Genomic DNA, 21,295 nt, shown 5'->3' on the forward strand with positions numbered 1-21,295 from the left:
ATCACAATGCTCCAGAACACTTGTCATCATAATGCTCCATTCACGTGTCATCCCATTGCACAATGACACTTGTCATCAAAATGTTCCTTGGCCTTTGTCATCACAGTGCTCCATGATACCTTTAATCAAAATTCTACATGACCATGTCATCACAATGCAAGATGACCGATGTCATCACAATGCCCCATGACACGTGTCATCACAATTCGCCTTGGCCCTTGTCATCTCAATGCTGTATGAACCGTGTCATCACTAGGTTCCAGGACCCTTGTCATCACAATGCTCTATGAACTCTCTTATCTCAATATTCCATGGCCTTTGTATTCACAATGCTCCATTGTCCTGATAATTGCATTGCTCCATGATCTGTGTCAGCACAATATTTCATGACTCTTGTCATCACAATGCTCCATGATCCCTGTAATCACAATGATCCGTGCTAATGTCATCACAATGCTCCATGTCTCCTGTAATCACAATACTCCCTGCCCTTGTCATCACAATGCTCCAAGTCTGTTGTCATCAACATGCTTCATGCCTGTGTCATCACAATGCTCCATGAATTTTGTCTCCACAATGCTCCATTGCCCATGTCATCACAATGCTCCGTGACCCCTGTCAACACAATGCCTGATGACCCCTGTCATCAAAATGCTAAATGGCACTTGTCATCACAATGCTCTATGACGCCTGTCATCACTATTCTCCATGTCACTTGTTATCACAATGCTCCATGGCCCCTGTAATCCCAGTACTCCATGACCCCTTTCATCACAATGCCCAATGCCACCTCTCATCACAATTCTTCAGGGCATTTGTCATCACGATGCTCCATGACACCTGTCCTCACAATGGTCGATGGCCCTTTTCATCACTATGTTCCTTGGTGCTTTTACCGCAATGCTCCATGGCAACTTTCATCAAAATACTCCAAGATTTGTTTCGTCACAATGCTCCATGACCCTTGTCATTACAAATCCACATGATCCCTTTCATCACAATTCTCCATGGCAACTTACATAAAAAAGCTCCATGCCCCTGTCATCACAATGCCCAATGATACCTGTTTTTACAAAGATACATGACCCTTGTCATCACAAGGATCCATGTCCCTTGTATTCACAATGCTCCATGGCACTTGTCATCACAATGCTCCATGGCCCTTGTCATCACAATGCTCCATAGCGCTTTTCATCGCAATGCTCCACGACCGCTTTCAAAACAATGCCCCATGACACCTGTCATCACAATGCTCCTTGGCCGTTGTCATCACAATGCTCCATGAAAAATTTCCTCACAATGCTCCACTACGCCTTTCATCCAAATTCCCCATGGCCACTGTCATCACAATTCTCCATGACCCTTGTCATCGTAAGGGTCCATGACCCGTTTCATCTCAATTCTCCATGACACCTGTCATCACAATGCTCCATGGCCTTTGTCATCACAATTCTCCATGGCCCCTGTAATCACAGTGCTCCATGACCTGTTTCATCTCAGTGCTCCATGACTTCACTCATCACAATGCCCCATGACCCCTGTAATCACAATGCTCCATGGCCCCTGTAATCACAGTGCTCCAAGCCTTTTTCATCACACTGCTCCATGGCCCATGTAATCACAATGCTCCATGCCCTTGTCATCACCAGGCTCCAGAACTCTTGTCATTATGATGCTCCATGTCCGTTTCATCACCATGCTCCATTACACTTGTCATCACAATGCTCCATGGCCCCTCTCATTACTGTGCTCTATAATAACTCTAATCCCATTTCTAGATGACCACTGCCATCACAATGCCCCATGACATTGTCAACACAATTCGCCATGACCATTGTCATCACAATGCTCCATGAACCGTGTCATCACAGGGTCCCAGGAAACTTGTCATCACAATGATCCATTCCCATGTCATCCCACTGCACAATGACACTTGTCATCAAAATGTTCCTTGGCCTTTTTCATCACAGTGCTCCATGATACCTTTAATCAAAATTCTACATGACCACTGTCATCACAATGCAAGATGACCAATCTCATCACAATGCCCCATGACACGTGTCATCACAATTCGCCTTGGCCCTTGTCATCTCAATGCTGTATGAACCGTGTCATCACTAGGTTCCACGACCCTTGTCATCACAATGCTCCATGAACTCTCTTATCTCAATGTTCCATGGCCTTTGTATTCACAATGCTCCATTGTCCCGCTAATCGCGTTGCTCCATGATCTGTGTCAGCACAATATTTCATGACACTTGTCATCACAATCCTCCATGATCCCTGTAATCAAAATGATCCCTGCCAATGTCATCACAATGTTCCATGTCTCCTGTAATCACAATGCTCCATGCCCATGTCATCACAATGCTCCAGGTATGTTGTCATCACCATGCTTCATGCCCCGTGTCATCACAATGCTCCATGAATCTTGTCTTCACAATGCTCTATGGCCTTTGTCATCACAATGCTCCGTGACCCCTGTCAACACAATGCCTGATGACCCCTGTCATCAAAATGCTAAATGGCACTTGTCATCACAATGCTCTATGTCGCTTTTCATGACAATTCTCAATGACCACTTTAATCACTATGCTCGCTGACCATTTTCATGACATTTCTCTATTGTCATTACAATTCCCCACGGCCCCTTTCTTCACAATGCTCCATGATGCCTGTCATAAAAATGCTCCATGGCTTTTGTTATCACAATGCTCCAGGACCAGTTTCATCACAATACTCCATCCCCCTTGTCATCACAGTGCACAATGAAACCTTTCATTACAATGTTCCATGACACTTGTCATCACAATGCTCCATGGCCTTTATCGTCACAATGCTCCCAGGCACTTTTCATCAAGATCAACCATGGAAACTTTCATCACATTGCTCCATGACCATTGTCATCACAATAGTCCATACCCTTGTCAACACAATGCTGCATAATCCCTGTCATCACAATTCTCCATGACTGCTGTCATCACAATAATCCAGGAAAATTTTCATAACAATGCTTCATGCCCCCAGTCATCACAGTGCTCCATGATACCTTTCATCACAATTCCTAGATGATCAATGTCATCACAATGCCCCATGACACCTGTCATCACAATTCGCTATGACCCTTGTCATCACAATACTCAATGAACCGTGTCATCACAGTGTTCCAGGACACATGTCATCACACTGATCCATGACTACTTTCATAACAATGCTCCAATACGACCGTGGCATCATAATGCTCCATGGACCTTGTCATCACAATGCTCCAGAATTCTTGTCATTACAACGGTCCATGACCGTGTCATCACAATGTTACATGAGCCTGATCATCACAGTTCTCCATGACCTTTGTCATCACAATGCTCTATGTCGCTTTTCATCACAATTCTCAATGACCACTTTAATCACTATGCTCGCTGACCATTTTCATGACATTTCTCTATTGTCATTACAATTCCCCACGGCCCCTTTCTTCACAATGCTCCATGATGCCTGTCATAAAAATGCTCCATGGCTTTTGTTATCACAATGCTCCAGGACCAGTTTCATCACAATACTCCATCCCCCTTGTCATCACAGTGCACAATGAAACCTTTCATTACAATGTTCCATGACACTTGTCATCACAATGCTCCATGGCCTTTATCGTCACAATGCTCCCAGGCACTTTTCATCACGACGTTCCATGAAAACTTTCATCACATGGCTCCATGACCATTGTCATCACAATAGTCCATACCCTTGTCAACACAATGCTGCATAATCCCTGTCATCACAATTCTCCATGACTGCTGTCATCACAATAATCCAGGACAAGTTTCATAACAATGCTTCATGCCCCCAGTCATCACAGTGCTCCATGATACCTTTCATCACAATTCCTAGATGATCAAGGTCATCACATTGCCCCATGACACCTGTCCTCACAGTTCGCTATGACCCTTGTTATCACAATACTTGATGAACCGTGTCATCACAGTGTTCCAGGACACATGTCATCACAATGATCCATGACTACTTTCATAACAATGCTCCAATACGACCGTGGCATCACAATGCTCCATGGACCTTGTCATCACAATGCTCCAGAATTCTTGTCATCACAACGGTCCATGACCGTGTCATCACAATGTTACATGAGCCTGATCATCACAGGTCTCCATGACCTTTGTCATCACAATGCTCTATGTCGCTTTTCCGCACAATTCTCAATGACCACTTAAATCACTAGTTTCGCTGACAGTTTTCATCACATTTCTCTATGGTCATTACAATTCCCCATGGCCCCTTTCTTCACAATGCTCCATGATGCCTGTCATCACAATGCTCCATGGCTTTTGTTATCACAATGCTCCAGGACCAGTTTCATCACAATACTCCATCCCCCTTGTCAACACAGTGCACAATGAAACCTTTCATTACAATGTTCCATGACACTTGTCATCACAATGCACCATGGCCTTTATCGTCACATTGCTCCCAGGCACTTTTCATCACGATGAACCATGAAAACTTTCATCACATTGCTCCATGACCATTGTCATCACAATAGTCCATACCCTTGTCAACACAATGCTGCATAATCCCTGTCATCACAATTCTCCATGACTGCTGTCATCACAAAAATCCAGGACAATTTTCATAACAATGCTTCATGCCCCCAGTCATCACAGTCCTCCATGATACCTTTCATCACAATTCTTATATGATCCATGTCATCACAATGCACCATGACACCTGTCATCAGAATTCGCTATGACCCATGTCATCACCATACTCGATAAACCGTGTCATCACAGTGTTCCAGGACATATGTCATCACAATCATCCATGACTACTTTCATAACAATGCTCCAATACGACTGTCATCACAATGCTCTGTGGCCACTGTTATCATATTGCTCCATGATCCCTTTCATCACAATTCTCCATGACCACTGTCATCACCATGCCTCATGACGCCTGTCATCTCAATGCTCAATGGCCACTTTCATCAAATTGCTCCATGAACCCAGTCATCATAATGTTCCCTACTCTTTTCATCACAGTGCTCCATGGGCCCTGACATCACAATGCTCCATGCCCTTGTCATCAAAATGCTCCAGAACTCTTGGCATCATAATGCTCCATGCCAATGTCATCAAAATGCCCCATGACACTTGTCATCACAATGCTCCATGTCCTTTGTCATCACAATGTTCCATGGCCCCTGTCATCACAGTGCTCCATGATACCTTTCATCAAAATTCTAGATGACCACTGTCATCACAATGTCCCATGACAGATGTCATCACAATTCTCCATGGTCCTTGTCATCACAGTGCTCCACGAACAGTGTCATCACAAGGTTCCATGACACTTGTCATCACAGAGATACATGATCACTTTCATCACAATGCTCCTTGACCACTGTCACCATAATGCCCCATGACTTCTCTCATCACTGTGCTCCAAGGCCACTCTCATCAAAATCCTCCATGATCTCTGTCAGTAAAGTATTGCATGACACTTGTCATCACAGTGCTCCATGATCCCTGTAATCACAATGATCCCTGCCAATGTCATTACAATGCTCCATGTCTCCTGCAATCACAATGCTCCATGCCCTTGTCATCACAATGCTCCAGGTCTGTTGTCATCACCATGCTTCATGCCCGGGTCATCACAATGCTCTATGAATATTGTCTTCACAATGCTCCATGGCCTATGTCATCACCGTGCTCCATGACACCTGTCATCACAATACTCTATGGCCTTTGTCATCACAATGCTCCGTGACCCCGTCAACACAATGCCTGATGACCCCTGTCATCAAAATGCTAAATGGCACTTGTCATCACAATGCTCTATGACGCCTGTCATCACTATTCTCCATGTCACTTGGTATCACAATGCTCCATGCTCCCTGTAATTCCAGTACTCCATGACCCCTTTCTTCACAATGCCCAATGCCATCTCTCATCAAAATTCTCCATGGCATTTGTCATCACGATGCTCCATGACACCTGTCATCACAATGCTCCATGACACTTGTCATCACAATGCGCGATGGCCCTTATCATCAGAATGTTCCTTGGTGCTTTTCATCGTTATGCTCCATGACAACTTTCATCAAAATACTCCAAGATTTCTTTCATCTCAATGCTCCATGGCCCTTTTCATCACAATGCTCCATAGCGCTTTTCATCGCAATGCTCCATGACCGCTTTCAGTACAATGCCCCATGACACTTGTCATCACAATTTGCCTTGGCCCTTTTCATCTCAATGCTGTATGAACCGTGTCAGCACTAGGTTTCCAGGACCCTTGTCATCACAATGCTCCGTGAAATCTCTTATCTCAATGTTACATGGCCTTTGTATTCAAAATGCTCCATTGTCCCGATAATCACGTTGCTCCATGGTCTGTGTCAGCACAATATTGCATAACACTTGTCATCACAATGCTCCATGATCCCTGTAATCACAATGATCCCTTCCAATGTCATCACAATGCTCCATGACCCCTGTCATCACAATGCTCTATGGCCTTTGTCATCACAATGCTCCGTGACCCTTGTCAACACAATGTCTGATGAACCCTGTCATCAAAATGCTAAATGGCACTTGTCATCACAATGCTCTATGACGCCTGTCATCAATATTCTCCATGTCACTTGTTATCACAATGTTCCAAGGCCCCTGTAATCCCAGTACTCCTTGACCCCTTTCAGCACAATGCCCAATGCCACCTCTCATCACAGTTCTCCATGGCATTTGTCATCACGATGCTCCATTACACCTGTCATCACAATGCTCCATGACACTTGTAATCACAATGCTCGATGGCCCTTGTCATCACAATGTTCCTTGGTGCATTTCATCGCACTGCGCCATGACAACTTTTATCAAAATACTCCAAGATTTCTTTCATCACAATGCTCCATGGCCCTTGTAGTTACCAATCCACATGATACCTTTCATTACAATTCTCCATGGCCACTTACATAAAAATGCTCCATGCTCCTGTCATCACAATGTTCCACGGCCCTTGTCATCACAATGCTCCATGAAATATTTCCTCACAATGCTCCAGTACACCTTTCATCCAAATTCCCCATGGCACTGTCATCACAATTCTCCATGACCACTGTCATCGTAATGGTCCATGACCCGTTTCATTTCAATGCTCCATGACACCTTTCATCACAATGCCCCATGGCCTTTGTCATCACAATGCTCCATGGCCCTTGTAATCACAGTGCTCCATGACCCGTTTCATCTCAATGCTATATGACCTCACTCATCACAATGCCCCATGACCACTGTAATCACAATGCTCCATGGCACTTGTCATCACAGTTCTCCAAGCCTTTGTCATCACACTGCTCCATTGCCCCTGTAATCACAGTGCTCCATGCCCTTGTTTTCACAAGGCTACAGAACTCTTCTCATTATAAGGCTCCATGTCCGTTTCATCACCATGTTCCATGACACTTGTCATCACAATGCTCCATGGCCCCTCTCATTACTGTGCTCCATAATAACTTTAATCACATTTCTAGATGACCACTGCCATCACAATGCCCCATGACATTGTCATCACAATTCGCCATGACCATTGTCATCACAATGCTCCATGAACGATGTCATCAGAGGGTCCCAGGACACTTGTCATCACAATGATCCATTACCACTTTCATCACAATGCTCCATGACCAGTGTCATCTCAATGCTCCATGGCCTTTGTATTCACAATGCTCCATGGCCCCTGTAATCACAGTGCTCCATGACCCCTTTCATCACAATGCTCCAAGACTGCTGTCATCACAATGCCCCATGACGCCTGCCATCACAAATCTACAAGGCCTCTGTTACCAAAAGGCTCCGTGATGCCAGGCAGCACAATGTTCCATGACACTTTTCATCACAATGCTCCATGACATTTGTCGTTACATTGTTCTATGCCCATATCATCCCAAAGCTCCTTGTCACCTTTAATCACAATGCTCCATGCCCTTTCAACACAATGCTCCAGAATTCTTGTCATCCCTATGTTCCTTGAAAGTGTCATCACAAAGCTCCACGACCGCTGTCATCACAATGCTCAGGACAATTTTCATCACAATGCTCCATGCCCCCTGTCATCACAGTGCCCCATAACACCTGTCATCACAATGCTCCTTGACCCTGTCATCACAATGCTACATGACCCCTGTCATCACATTGTTCCATGGCCTGTGTATTCACAATGCTCCATGGACCCTGTAATCACACTGCTCCATGTTCCCTTTCAACACAATGCTCGATGACCCCTGTCATCACCACGTTCCATGAAAGTTGTCATCAAAATGTTCCATGACCCCGGTTACCACAAGGTTCCCTGCCCTTGTCATCACAATGCTCCATGCCCTTGTCATCACAATGCTCCAGAACACTTGTCATTTTAATACTCCATTCCCGTGTCATGCCATTGCTCAATGACACTTGCCGTCAAAATGTTCCTTGGCCTTTGTTATCACAGTGCTCCATGATACCTTTAATCAAAATTCTACATGACCACTGTCATCGCAATGCAAGGTGACCAATCTCATCACAATGCCCCATGAGATGTGTCATCACAATTCGCCTTGGCCCTTGTCATCTCAATGCTGTATGAACCGTGTCATCACTAGGTTCCAGGACACTTGTCATCACAGTGATCCATGACCACTTTTATCACAATGCTCCATGAACTCTGTTATCTCAATGCTCCACGGCCTTGGTATTCACAATGCTCCATTGTCCCAATAATCGCATTGCTCCATTATCTCTTTCATCACAATTCTCCATGAACACTGTCATCACCATGCCTCATGACGCTTGTCATCTCAATGCTCCATGGCCCCTTTCATCACAATGCTTCATGAACACAGTCATCACAATGTTCCCTGCCCTTTTCATCACAATGATCCATGGGCCCTGTCATCACAATACTCCAGGCCCTTGTCAACAAAATTCTCCAGAACTCTTGTCATCATAATGCTTCATGCCAATGTCATCAAAATGCCCCATGACACTTGTCATCACAATGCTCCATGGCCTTTGTCATCACAATGTTCCATGGCTCCTGCCATCACAATGCTCCATGCCCTTGTCATCAAAATGCTCAAGAACTCTTGTCATCATAATGCTCCATTCCAATGTCATCAAAATGCCCCATGACACTTTTCATCACAATGCTCCATGGCCTTTGTCATCACAATGTTCTATGTCCCCTGTCGTCACAGTGCTCTATGATACCATTCATCACAATTTTAGATGACCACTTTCATCACAATGCCCCATGACAAATGTCATCACAATTCGCCATGCTCCTTGTCATCACAATGCTCCATGAAACATGTCATCACAAGGTTCCCGGACACTTGTCATCACAATGCTCCATGATCACTTTCATCACAATGCTCCATGAAACCTGTCATATCAATGCTCTATAGCCTTGGTATGCACAATGCTCCATGGCCCCTGTCATCACAGTGCTCCATGAACCCTTTCATCACAATTTTCCAAGACCGCTGTCATCACAATGCCCCATGGCGCCTGCCATCACAAATCTCCAAGGCCTCTCTTACAAAAAAGCTCCATGATCCCTGTCAGCACAATGTTCCATGACACTTTTCATCACAATGCTCCGTGACCACTGTCATCACAAAGTTCTCTGCCCATATCATCACAATGCTCCTTGTCACCTTTTATCACAATGCTTCATTCGCTTTCATCACAATGCTCCAGAATTCTTGTCATTGCAATGTTCCTTGACCGTGTCATCACAATGCTCTATGACCCTTGTCATCACAAAGCTCCATGACCCCTGTCATCATATTAATCCATGATTCCATTCCTCACAGTGCTCCAGTACCCTTTTCAACACAATGCTCCATGGCATTGTCAGCACAATGCTCCTTGGACCCTCTCATCAAAATGCTCCATCCCCTTTTCATCACAATGCTCCAGATATCCTATCATTACAATGTTCCATGCCCGTGTCATCACAATGCTCCAGAACACTTGTCATCATAATACTCCATTCCCATGTCATCCCATTGCTCAATGATACTTGTCTTCAGAATGTTCCTTTTCCTTTGTCATCACAGTGCTCCATGATAACTTTAATCAAAATTCTACATGACCATTGTCATCACAATGCAAGATGACCAATTTCATCACAATGCCCCATGACACGTGTCATCACAATTCGCCTTGTCGCTTGTCATCTCAAAGCTGTAGGAACCGTGTCATCACTAGGTTCCAGGACACTTGTCATCACAGTGATCCATGACCACTTTCATCACAATGCTCCATGAACTCTGTTATCTCAATGCTCCATGGCCTTTGTATTCACAATGCTCCATTGTCCCGATAATCGCGTTGCTCCATGAACACTTTCATCACAATGCTCCTTGACCACTGTCACCCTAATGCCCCATGACGTCTCTCATCACGAGCTCCAAGGCCACTCGCATCAAAATGCTCCATGATCTGTGTCAGCACAATATTGCTTGACACTTGTCATCACAATGCTCCATGATCCCTGTAATCACAATGATACCTGCCAATGTCATCACAATGCTCCATGTCTCCTGTAATCACAATGCTCCATGCCCTTGTCATCACAATGCTCCAGGTCTGTTGTCATCAACATGCTTTATGCCCATGTCATCACAATGCTCCATGAATCTTGTCTTCACAATGCTCCATGGCCCCTGTCATCACAGTGCTCCATGACCCCTGTCATCACAATGCTCTATGGCCTTTGTCACCACAATGCTCCGTGACCGCTGTCAACACAATGTCTGATGAACCCTGTCATCAAAATGCTAAATGGCACTTGTCATCACAATGCTCTATGACGCCTGTCATCACTATTCTCCATGTCACTTCTTATCACAATGCTCCATGACCCCTGTAATCACAGTACTCCTTGACCCCTTTCATCACAATGCTCAATGCCACCTCTCATCACAATTCTCCATGGCATTTGTCATCACGATGCTCCATGACACCTGTCATCACAATGCTCCATGACACTTGTCATCACAATGCTCGATGGCCCTTGTCATCACAATGTTCCTTGGTGCTTTTCATCGCAATGCTCCATGATAACTTTCATCAAAATACTCCAAGATTTGTTTCATCACAATGCTCCATGGCCCTTTTCATTATAAATCCACATGATCCCTTTCATCACAATTCTCCATGGCAACTTACATAAAAAAGATCCATGCCCCTGTCATCACAATTCCCAATGACACCTATTTTTACAATGATCCATGACCCTTGTCATCACAAGGCTCCATGTCCCTTGTATTCTCAATGCTCCATGGCCCTTGTCATCACAATGCTCCATAGCACTTTTCACTGCAATGCTCCATGACTGCTTTCAGCACAATGCCCCATGACCCCTGTCATCACGATGCTCCTTGGCCCTTCTCATCACAATGCTCCATGAAACATTTCCTCACAATGCTTCACTACGCATTTCATCCAAGTTCCCCATAGCCACTGTCATCACAATTCTCCGTGACCCCTGTCGTTGTAATGGTCCATGACACGTTTCATCTCAATGCTCCATGATACCTGTCATTACAATGCTCCATGGCCTTTGTCATCTCAATGCTCCATGATACCTGTCATTACAATTCTCCATGGCCCCTGTAATCACAGTGCTCCATGACCCCTTTCATCTCAATGCTCCATGACCTCACTCATCACAATGCCTCATGACCCCTGTAATCACAATGCTCCATGTCCCTTGTCATCACATTGCTCCAGGCCTTTTTCATCACACTGCTCCATGGCCCCTGTAATCACAATGCTCCATCCCTCGTCATCACGAGGCTCCAGAACACTTGTCATTATAATGCTCCATGTCCGTTTCCTCACCGTGTTCCATGACACTTGTCATCACAATGCTCCATGGCCCCTCTCATTACTGTGCTCCATAATAACTTTAATCACATTTCTAGATGACCACTGCCATCACAATGCCGCATGATATTGTCATCACAATTCGCCATGACCATTGTCATCACAATGCTCCATGAAGCATGTCTTCACAGGGTCCCAGGACACTTGTCATCACAATGATCCATTACCACTTTCATCACAATGCTCCATGACCACTGTCATCTCAATGCTCCATGGCCTTTGTATTCACAATGCTCCATGGCCCCTGTAATCACAGTGCTCCATACCACCTTTCATCATAATGCTCCATGACCACTGCCATCTCAATGCCCCATGACGCCTGTCATCACAATTCTCCAAGGCCCCTCTCATCACAATGCTCCATGACACTTGTCATCACATTGTTCCGTAACACCTGTCATCACAGTGTTCCCTGCACATGTCATCACAATGCTCCATGTCCTCTATAATCACAATGCTCCATGGCTTTTTCCTCACAATGCTCCAGAATTCTTGTCATCACAATGTTCCATGACCGTGGCATCACAATGCCCCATGGCCCTTGTCATCACAATGATCCAGAATTTTTGTCATCACAATGATCCATGACCATGTCCTCACAATGCTATATGACCCTGGTCATCAGAGTTCTCCATGACCATTGTCATCACAATGCTCCATGAACCATGTCATCACAGGGTCCCAGGACACTTGTCATCACAATGATCCATTACCACTTTCATCACAATGCTCCATGACCACTGTCATCTCAATGCTCCATGGCCTTTGTCATCACAATGCTCCATGGCCCCTGTAATCACAGTGCTCAATGACCCGTTTCATCTCAATGCTCCATGCCCTCACTCATCATAATGCCCCATGACCCATGTGATAACAATGCTCCATGGCCCTTGTCATCACAATTCGCTATGACACTTATCATCACAAAATTCGATGAACTGTGTCATCACAGTGTTCCAGGACACATGTCATCACAATGATCCATGACTACTTTCATTACAATGCTCCAATACACCTGTCATCACAATGCTCCATGGAACCTGTTATCATATTGCTCCCTGATCTCTTTCATTACAAGGCTCCATGACCACTGCCATCACCATGCCTCATTACACCTGTCATCTCAACTCTCCAAGGCTCCTTTCATCACAATGCTCCATTGGCCCTGTCATCACAATGCTCCATGCCTTGTCATCAAAATGCTCCAGAGCTCTTGTCATCATAATGCTCCATGCCAATGTCATCAAAATGCCCCATGACACATGTCATCACAATGCTCCATGACCTTTGTCATCACAATGTTCCATGGCCCCTGTCATAACAGTGTCCCATGATACATTACATCACAATTCTAGATGACCACTGTCATCACAATGCCCCATGACAGATGTCATCACAATTCACCATGGTCCTTCTCATCACATATTTCATGAACCGTGTCATCCCAAGCTTCCAGTACACATATCATCACAATGATCCATGATCACTTTCATCACAATGCTCCATGAACCCTGTCATCTCAATGATCCATAGCCTTTGTATTCACAATGCTCCATGCCCCCTGTCATCACAGTGCCCCATAAAACCTGTCATCACAATGCTCCATGACCCTGTCATCACAATGCTACATGACCACTGTCATCACATTGTTCCATGGCCTATGTATTCACAATGCTCCATGGACCCTGTAATCACACTACTCCATGTTCCCTTTCAACACAATGCTTCATGACCCCTGTCATCACAATGTTCCATGAAAGTTGTCATCAAAATGCTCCAAGACCCCGGTCACCACAAGGTTCCCTGCTCTTCTCATCACAATGGTCCATGACCCTTGTAATCACAATGGTACTTGGCCTTGTCATCACAATGGTCCATGGCCTCTGTCATCACCATGCTCCATGGTCTTTCTCATCACAATGCTCTATGACCCCTCTCATCACAATGCTTGATGACCATTGTAATCACAATGCTCCAAGGCCCCTGTCATCACAATGCCTCATGGTCTTTGTAATCACAATTCTCAATGACCCCTGTCATCACAATGCTCCAAGCTGTTGTCATCACAATGCTCCATGGCCCCTGTAATCACAATGCTCCATTCCCTTGTCATCACAATGCTCCAGAACACTTGTCATCATAATACTCCATTCCCGTGTAATCCCATTGCTCAATGACACTTGTCATCCAAATGTTCCTTGACCATTGTCATCCCAGTGCTCCATGATAACTTTAATCAAAATTCTACATGACCACTGTCATCACAATGCAAGATGACCAAGGTCATCTCAATGCCCCATGGCACGTGTCATCAAAATTCACCTTGGCCCTTGTCATCTCAATGCTGTATGAACCGTGTCATCACTAGGTTCCAGGACCCTTGTCATCACAGTGATCCATGACCACTTTCATCACAATGCTCCATGAACTCTGTTATCTCAATGCTCAATGGCCTTTGTATTCACAATGCTCCATTGTCCCGATAATCGCGTTGCTCCATGAACACTTTCATCACAATGCTCCTTGACCACTGTCTCCCTAATGCCCCATGACGTCTCTCATCACTGCGCTCCAAGGCCACTCTCATCAAAATGCTCCATGATCTGTGTCAGCACAATATTGCATGACACTTGTCATCACAATGCTCCATGTTCCCTGTAACCACAATGATCCCTGACAATGTCATCACAATGCTCCATGTCACCTGTAATCACAATGCTCCATGCCCTTGTCATCACAATGCTCCAGGTCTGTTGTCATCACCATGCTTCATGCCCGTGTCATCAAAATGCTCCATGAAACTTCTCTTCACAATGCTCCATGGCACATGTCCTCACAATGCTCCATGACCCCTGTCATCACAATGCTCTATGGCCTTTTTCATCACAATGCTCCGTGACCCCTGTCAACACAATGCCTGATGACCCCTGTCATCAAAATGCTAAACGGCAATTGTCGTCACAATGCTCTATGACGCCTGTCATCACTATGCTCCATGTCACTTGTTATCTCAATGCTCCATGGCCCCTGTAATCACAGTACTCCATGACCCCTTTCTTCACAATGCCCAATGCCATCTCTCATCAAAATTCTCCATGACACTTGTCATCACAATGCTCGACGGCCCTTGTCATCACAATGTTCCTTGGTGCTTTTCATCGCAATGCTCCATGACTACTTTCATCAAAATTCTCCAAGATTTGTTTCCTCACAATGCTCCATAGCCCTTTTCATTACAAATCCATATGATCCCTTTCATCACAATTCTCCATGGCAACTTACATAAAAATGCTCCATGAACCTGTCATCACAATGCCCAATGATACCTCTTTTTACAATGATCCATGAACCTCGTCATCACAAGGCTCCGTGTCCCTTGTATTCACAATGCTCCATGGCCCTTGTAATCACAATGCTCCGTAGGACTTTTCATCGCAATGTTCCATGACCGATTTCACCACAATGCACCATGATCCCTGTCATCACGATGCTCCATGGCCCTTGTCATATCGATGCTCTATGAAACATTCCTCACAATGCTTCAGTACGACTTTCATCCAAATTCCCCATTGCTACCATCATCACAATTCTCCATGACCCCTGTCATCGTAATGGTCCATGACCCGTTTCATCTCAATGCTCCATGACACCTGTCATCGCAATGCTCCATGGCCGTTGTCATCACAATTCTCCATGGCCCCTGTAATCACAGTGCTCCATGACTCGTTTCATCTCAACGCTCCATGACCTCACTCATCACAATGCCCCATGACCACTGTAATCACAATGCTCCATGGGCCTTGTCATCACAATTCGCTATGACCCTTATCATCACAATACTCAATGAACCGTGTCATCACAGTGTTCCAGGACACATGTCATCACAATGATCCATGACTACTTTCATCACAATGCTCCAATACACCTGTCATCACCATGCTCCATGACCCCTGTTATCATATTGCTCCCTGATCTCTTTCATCACAAGGCTCCATGACCACTGTCATCACCATGCCTCATGACGCCTGTCATCTCAACGCTCCATGGCCCCTTTCATCACAATTCTCCATGAACCCTGTCATCACAATATTCCCTGCCCTTTTCATCACAATGCTCCATGGGCCCTCTCATCACAATGCTCCATGCCCTTGTCATCAAAATGCTCCAGAACTCTTGTCATCAGAATGCTCCATGCCAATGTCATCAAAATACCCCATGACACTTGTCATCACAATGCTCCGTGGCCTTTGTCATCACAATGTTCCATGGCCCCTGTCATCACAATGCTCCATGCCCTTGTCATCAAAATGCTCCAGAACACTTGTCATCATAATGCTCCTTGACAATGTCATCAAAATGCCCCATGACACATGTCACCACAATGCTCCATGGCCTTTGTCATCACAATGCTCCATGGGCCCTGTAATCACAGGGCTCGATTACCCGTTTCATCTCAATGCTCCATGACCTCACTCATCACAATACCCCATGAACCCTGTAATCACAATGTTCTATGGCACTTGTCATCACAGTGCTCCAAGCCTTTGTCATCACACTGCTCCATGGCCCCTGTAATCACAATGCTCCATGCCCATGTCATCACAAAGCTCCAGAACACTTGTCATTATAATGCTCCATGTCCGTTTCTTCACCATGCTCCATGACACTTATCATCACAATGTTCCATGCCCCTCTCATTACTGTGCTCCATAATAACTTTAATCACATTTCTAGATGACCACTGCCATCACAATGCCCCATGACATTGTCATCACAATTCGCCATGACCATTGTCATCACAATGCTCCTTGAACCATGTCCTCACAGGGTCCCAGGACACTTGTCATCACAATGATCCATTACCACTTTCATCACAATGCTCCATGACCACTGTCATCTCAATGCTCCATGACCTTTGTATTCACAATGCTCCATGGCCCCTGTAATCACAGTGCTCCGTAACAACTTTAATCATAATGCTCCATGACCACTGCCATCTCAATGGCCCATGACACCTGTCATCACAATTCTCCAAGGCACTTCTCATCACAATGCTCCATGACACTTGTCATCACATTGCTCCATAACACCTGTCATCACAGTGTTCCCTGCCCATGTCATCATCACGCTCCATGTCCCCTATAATCACAATGCTCCATGCCTTTTTCCTCACAATGCTCCAGAATTCTTGTCATCACAATGTTCCATTACCATGGCATCACAATGCTCCATGGCCCTTGTCATCACAATTCTCCAGAATTCTTGTCATCACAATGTTCCATGACCGTGGCATCACAATGTTACATGACCCTGGTCACCACAGTTCTTCATGACCTTTGTCATCACAGTGCTCTATGTCGCTTTTCATCACAATTCTCACTGACCACTTTAATCACTATGCTCGCTGACCATTTTCGTCACATTTCTCTATTGTCATTACAATTCCCCATGGGCCCTTTCTTCACAATGCTCCATGATGCCTGTCATCACAATGCTCCATGGCCTTTGTCATCACAATGTTCCATGGCCCCTCTCATCACAGTGCTCCATGATACCTTTCATCACAATTCTAGATGACCACTGTCATCACAATGCCCCATGATAGATGTCATCACAATTCGCCATGGTCCTTGTCATCACAATGCTCCATGAACCGTGTCATCACAAGGTTCCAGCACACTTGTCATCACAATGATCCATGATCACTTTCATCACAATGCTCCATGAACCCTGTCATCTCAATCCTCCATTGCCTTTGTATTCACAATGCTCCATGGCCCCTGTAATCACAGTGCTCCATGACCCCTTTTATCAAAATGCTCCAAGACCGCTCTCATCACAATGCCCCATGATGCCTGCCTCCACAAATCTCCATGGCCTCTCTTACCAAAAAGCTCCATGATCGATGTCAGCACAATGTTCCATTACACTTTTCATCACAGTGCTCCATGATCCCTGTCATCACAATGATCTCTGCCCATATCATCACAATGCTCCTTGTCACCTTTAATCACAATGCTGCATGCCCTTTCATCAAAATGCTCCAGAATTCTTGTCATCACAATGTTCCTTGACCGTGTCATCACAATGCTCCATGACCCTTGTCATCCCAATGCTCCATGACCCCTGTCATCAAAATGATCCATGACTCCTTTCCTCACAGTGCTCCATTACCCTTTTCCTCACAATGCTCCATGCCATTGTCAGCACAATGCTCCTTGGACCCTGTCATCAAAATGCTCCATCCCCTTTTCATCACAATGTTCCAGATATCCTCTCATTACAATGCTCCATACCCGTGTCAACACAATGCTCCATGACCCCTGTCATCAAAATGATCTATGACCGTTGTCATCACAATGGTGCATGATACTTTTCATCGCAATTCTCTGTGACTGCTGTCATCACATTGCTCCAGGACAATTTTCTTCACAATGCTCCATGCCCCCTGTCATCACAGTGCCCCATAATCCCTGTAATCCCAATGCTCCATGACCCTGTCATCACATTGCTACATGACCCCTGTCATCACATTGTTCCATGGCCTATGTATTCACAATGCTCCATGGACCCTGTAATCACACTGCTCCATGTTCCCTTTCAAAACAATGCTCCATGACCCCTGTCATCACAACGTTCCATGAAAGTTGTCATCAAAATGCTCCAGAATTCTTCTCATCATAATGCTCCATGCCAATGTCATCAAAATGCCCCGTGACCCTTGTCATCTCAAAGCTCCATGGCCTTTGTCATCACAATGCTCCATTGTCCCGATAATCGCGTTGCTCCATGAATTATTACATCACAATGCTCCTTGACCACTCTCACCATAATGCCCCATGACGTCTCTCATCACGGTGCTCCAAGGCCACTCTCATCAAAATGCTCCATGATCTGTGTCAGCACAATATTGCATGACACTTGTCATCACAATGCTCCATGAGCCCTGTAATCACAATGATCCCTGCCAATGTCATCACAATGCTCCATGTCTCCTGTAACCACAATGCTCCATGCCCTTGTCATCAAATTGCTCCCGGTCTGTGGTCATCACCATGCTTCATGCCCGTGTCATCAAAATGCTCCATGAATCTTGTCTTCACAATGCTCCATGGCACATGTCATCACAATGCTCCATGACCCCTGTCATCACAATGTCCAATGCCACCACTCATCACAATTCTCCTTGGCATTTCTCATCACGATGCTCCATGACACCTGTCTTCACAATGCTCCATGACCCTTGTCATTACAAAGCCCGATGGCCCTTGTCATCACAATGTTCCTTGTTGCCTTCCTTCACACTGCTCCATGACAACTTTCATCAAAATACTCCCAGATTGGTTTCATCCCAATGCTCCCTGCCCCTGTCATCACAATGCCCAATGATACCTGTTTTTACAATGATCCATCACCCTTGTCATCACAATGCTCCATGGCCCCTATAATCACAATGCTCCATGCCCTTGTCATCACAATGCTCCAGAACACTTGTCATCATAATACTCCATTCCCGTGTCATCCCATTGCTCAATGACACTTGTCATCAAAATGTTCCTTGGCCTTTGTCATCACAGTGCTCCATGATACCTTTAATCAAAATTCTACATGACCACTGTCATCACAATGCAAGATGACCAATGTCATCACAATGCCCCATGACAGGTGTCATCATAATTCGCCTTGGTCCTTGTCATCTCAATGCTGTAGGAAACGTGTCATCACTAGGTTCCAGGACACTTGTCATCACAGTGATCCATGACCACTTTCATCACAATGCTCCATGAATTCTGTTATCTCAATGCTCCATGGCCTTTGTATTCACAATGCTCTATTGTCCCGATAATCGCGTTGCTTCATGAACACTTTCATCACAATGCACCTTGACCACTCTCACCATAATGCCCCATGACGTCTCTCATCACTGTGCTCCAAGGCCACTCTCATCAAAATGTTCCATGATCTGTGTCAGCACAATATTGCATGACACTTGTCATCACAATGCTCCATGATCCCTGTAATCACAATGATCCCTGCCAATGTCATCACAATGCTCCATGTCTCCTGTACTCACAATGCTCCATGCCCTTGTCATCACAATGCTCCAGGTCTGTTGTCATCACCATGCTTTATGCCCGTGTCATCACAATGCTCCATGAATCTTGTCTTCACAATGCTCCATGGCCAAAGTCATCACAATGCTCTATGATCGCTGTCATCACAATGCTCTCTGGCCTTTGTCATCACAATGCTACGTGATCCCTGTCAAAACAATGCCTGATGACCTCTGTCATCAAAATGCTAAATGGCACTTGTCATCACAGTGCTCTATGACGCCTGTCATCACTATTCTCCATGTCACTTGTTATCACAATGCTCCATGGTCCATGTAATCACAGTACTCCATGACCCCTTTCATCACAATGCCCAAAGCCACCTCTCATCACAATTCTCCATGGCATTTGTCATCACGATGCTCCATGACACCTGTCATCACAATGCTCCATGACACTTGTCATCACAATGCTCGATGCCCCTTGTCATCACAATGTTCCTTGGTGCTTTTCATTGCAATGCTCCATGACAACTTTCATCAAAATACTCCAAGATTTGTTTCATCACAATGCTCCATGGCCCTTGTCATTACAAATCCACATGACCCCTTTCATCACAATTTTCCATGGCAACTTACATAAAAAAGCTCCATGCCCCTGTCATCACAATGCCCAATAATACCTGTTTTTACAATGATCCATGACCCTTGTCATCACAAGGCTTCACGTCCCTTCTATTCAGAATGCTCCATGGCCGTTGTCATCACAATGCTCCATAGCAAATTTCATCGCAATGCTCCATGACCGCTTTCAGCACAATGCCACATGACCCTTGTCATTACGATGCTCCATGGCACTTGTCATCACAATGCTCTCTGAAACATTTCCTCACAATGCTCCAGTACGCCTTTCATCCAAATTCCCAATGGCCACTGTCATCACAATTCTCCATGACCCCTGTCATCGTAATTGTCCATGACCATTTCCTCTCAATGCTTAATGACACCTGTCATCACAATGCTTCATGGCCTTTGTCATCACAATGCTCCATGGCCCCTGTAACCACAGTGCTCCATGACCCGTTTCATCTCAATGCTCCATGACCTCACTCATCACAATGCCCTATGACCCCTTTAATCACAATACTCCATGGCCCTTGTCATCACAATACTCGATGAACCGTGTCATCACAGTGTTCCAGGACATATGTCAACACAATCATCCATGACTACTTTCATCACAATGCTCCAATACACCTGGCATTACAATGCTCCATGTCCCCTGTTATCA

At 45.1% G+C, this 21,295-nt stretch overlaps 1 long non-coding RNA gene across 1 annotated transcript in view; it reads right to left on the bottom strand.

The window, feature by feature from the left end:
* The window catches only part of LOC309653474, a 373,024-nt gene that overhangs the window by 349,317 nt on the left and 2,412 nt on the right, over positions 1 to 21,295 (bottom strand). The window contains exon 2 of the long non-coding RNA XR_014259209.1: positions 3,227 to 3,401. This is a non-coding gene — a long non-coding RNA (uncharacterized lncRNA). The remainder of the gene's footprint in view (positions 1 to 3,226; positions 3,402 to 21,295) is intronic.

The sequence above is a fragment of the Balaenoptera physalus genome (genome assembly GCF_965194825.1).
Source record: "Balaenoptera physalus genome assembly, contig: HAP1_SCAFFOLD_137, whole genome shotgun sequence".
NCBI classification, from domain to species: Eukaryota; Metazoa; Chordata; class Mammalia; order Artiodactyla; family Balaenopteridae; genus Balaenoptera; species Balaenoptera physalus.